The sequence below is a fragment of the Octodon degus genome, unplaced genomic scaffold, assembly GCF_000260255.1.
Source record: "Octodon degus isolate 3935 unplaced genomic scaffold, OctDeg1.0 scaffold00004, whole genome shotgun sequence".
Lineage (NCBI taxonomy): Eukaryota > Metazoa > Chordata > Mammalia > Rodentia > Octodontidae > Octodon > Octodon degus.
In genome coordinates, this window is record NW_004524580.1 from 12,884,209 (window position 1) to 12,887,524 (window position 3,316).

A 3,316-nucleotide genomic window follows, 5' to 3' on the forward strand; every position below is an offset into this window, starting at 1 on the left:
ATATATATACCAGAAAAAAATGCTATAATGTAAAGAGTAGTTTAGGTGTATTTTATACTCCAAGTTAACTTTTATTTAGAATAGGATTTTCCCCTCATTTTATATTGTCATAGGGAGAAAAGAAACTTATGGCTTAATTCTGCCTCTAAAGCATTATTTGGGAGATCCAGAGTGCATATAAATTTCAATTTAGTACACAAGCACTTGATGTATAACCTATGTCGACCACTATGTAAATAGAATTTCCTTATACATATTCAATTTAAACACATCCATTGAAGTCCTAATACATCTTCAAGGCTGGGTTGGGTACTGTAAATAGCATAAAAGATTTAGAGCCTCATAAGACCTTAATCCTATTTCAACACAATAGACAAGTTGATATAAACAATGCTGTTAGCTCCGGGGCTAACTCATAGGCATTCCAGACCAGAACCTGTCATTTGGACATGAAATGTAGCAGCACTTACTGCTAATCTCATATCCATTTCCTCTTCTATAAATGATGCATCTTTGGGAAGTTGTGAGTATCAATCATATAAGGACCACAGAGTGCTTATTACACTTCTGTTGCATGTTATTACTAGATGTTGATTATTAGTTTTAATATATATTAATATATGATCAATGCATTAATATATAATATTAATATTATATATAAATAAAGGAGTGTGTAAATAATTATATGTCACTCGGACTGACTGAGTTTATCTGTTTAGAATCCTCCTGTGTTGCTGTCAGGTTCTACCACTAGAGACAAATGTTTGAGGCTGACAGCTGTTAGGAGACATCTAATGCTTTGCCACCAAAACAGCTTTTCCCAAACTCACCTAATAGGGCTGACATAGGCCCTACACACACACACACACACACACACACACACGCACGCACGCATGCATGCACATATGCACACACACACATGCACATGCACACACGCAGCCAGACATGTAGGCATATTACATTTTGCATGTAAAAGATGTTTTAGCTTTCCAGAGCAGACCATTGAGAGTAGGCCCTGGGCAACGAGCTATCCAAGAGGGATGCCAAACACAAAAGAGCAGTAGAAGTTGGAAGGCCATAGTGCTCTACAGGAAGGTTTTCATCAGGCTTTGGCAAACACACAGGAGTAAAGACACGAAGAAGCCTGGGAGTCACAGAAATGAACAAGGAGCACCTTCAAGATTTAAACAGAAAGGGAAGAGAATTCTTGAATGCCTGCTTTCTGATAGGAACTTAAGCTGTCAGTTAATTAATGATCAGGTGGGTAGGTTTTTGTCATATTTTACTGGTGAGGATATAAGCTTATGACTGTGAAGCCAATTGCTAATCTATAATTGTATTCAAATATATATGACTTCTAGCTTGTGCTCTTTTCAAATTTTTATAATTTTAATTCTTTATAAGTATGTGTTTTGGATACATAGTAATTATATTCATCTTGGGGAATTGGAACCTGTACACAATGCATCTTCTCTCCCCCTTCCCAACCTTTCCCTTTTCATCCTCCCCCAGTCCCCTTCCATCTCCACAGAGTCTACTTCTCTGCTCCCTGTTGTCATGGTTTGTGTCTAGGTGTCCCCCTAAAGCCTTCTGCAGTCATGGGGCAGCTTCTGGAGTTCGTGATTGATTATTGTGGGTGTGGATGCAGCACATGCCCTGGGACAGGTAATCTGCCTTACAATGTAAGGAGGGGAGAGAGGCTGGCTAGCGGCCTGAGCTGCTGCCACTCCCTTTGCCCGTTTACTTTCTGCTGCAGCCATGAATGGTTGCCCTCTGCCATGTGCCACCCTGCCTTGGAGTCAGCTGAGTATGGACTGAAACCTCCACCAAATGTGAGCTAAATAAACTTTTCCTTCCTTCATTTTGGTTGTCAGATATTTGTCCCAGCAAGGAGAGAAGAGTAACTGAGACATCTGTCATCTTTGTTCTATCTTGCTCTTTAAATTATTATTTGTATTTTGTGTCTCTCATATTAACCACATGACACTCAATGTGCCAATTTATTTCACTTAGTATTATAATCTCAAGACTGCTGAATCTTCTTAAAAATGTCTCAAACCTATGCTTTCTGGCTGAGTAGTATTCTCACTTTATATGTATCACATTTTCTTTAGCTATTCACTTGGTAAAGTGCATTTGGACATTAATGCCTCCCTGGTGGTCCCGTGGTTAGGATTCGGCGCTCTCATATAGACCACTAATCTGAATTGCGCTGCTATAAGATGGTCATACATGTATCACTCTAATGTGATGACTCTAGCTCTTTCATGAAAAATACACGTGTAACCTCACATGCTTCCAGGACAGACTGACTGAAGGCAAACACTGAAACTATGTCAAGTATTTAAAGAAATTATAGGCTTAAATGTGTAAATTTTATTATCAAGAAGTTCCCCCCACCCCCGGGAAGTTATATGTGTATTTTTAAATCAAATTTGAGTGATACAAATCTTCTAATTAACTTAATCCCCAAAGAACTTAACTATGCAAAATATACGAATTTTAGCCCATCTTAGAACTGGCAGAACTGGGGATTGAACTCCGGCCCTTGCGCTTACCAGAGAAGCATTTATTCCACTGAGCCATCTCCCCAGCCACAATAAAATTCTTAAAATTCAAATAAATACAAGTCTAAATTACTCCTCTGCAGAAATATGTTGAACAATAGTGAGGTCAGTAATGGTAGAAAATGTTGGTTTGAGTAGGATTGGGAGAAGGCTAGGAATTTTGACCCCTAAACCTTGGTACTATATTTTATGTATTTACATTTCTTCTTTTTTTATTATAAAATATTTTATTTAAGTATAGCATGTGTCATATTATGGCAGGGGCGTGATTTCTTAATTTATATATATTTTCATTTAAAAAGCTTGAGAAAACATTTCAGTAATGTAACACATAATTCTTGAATATCCCGAAGAGTCTTGTCCCTTTACTGGATAATAAAAGCATATATATTAAATGATCTGCTTTGTACAAATTATTTCCCCTCCAAATGATTAGTTATGAGTTCATTCTAGAATGTTAAGGTAAGAATCATATTTATGAATGCAAAATACTTTTTGTGATACTGGAGACTGAACCTAGGGAGGGTCAGCATTCTTTATCTTTTAATTTTGATTTAATTTAATTTTTTTTATTTTAACAGGGTCTCATTAAGTTGTCCTGGCTGGTCATGAACTTGCAATCCTCCTGACTCTGTCGCCTGATTTGCTGGAACACCAAGTATATGTCACAACCCCTGGCCCACAAAATACTCTGAATGCTATTTTTAACAGCTCACCATATTGAATTTTGAGGAGTAAGAAAAAAAAAA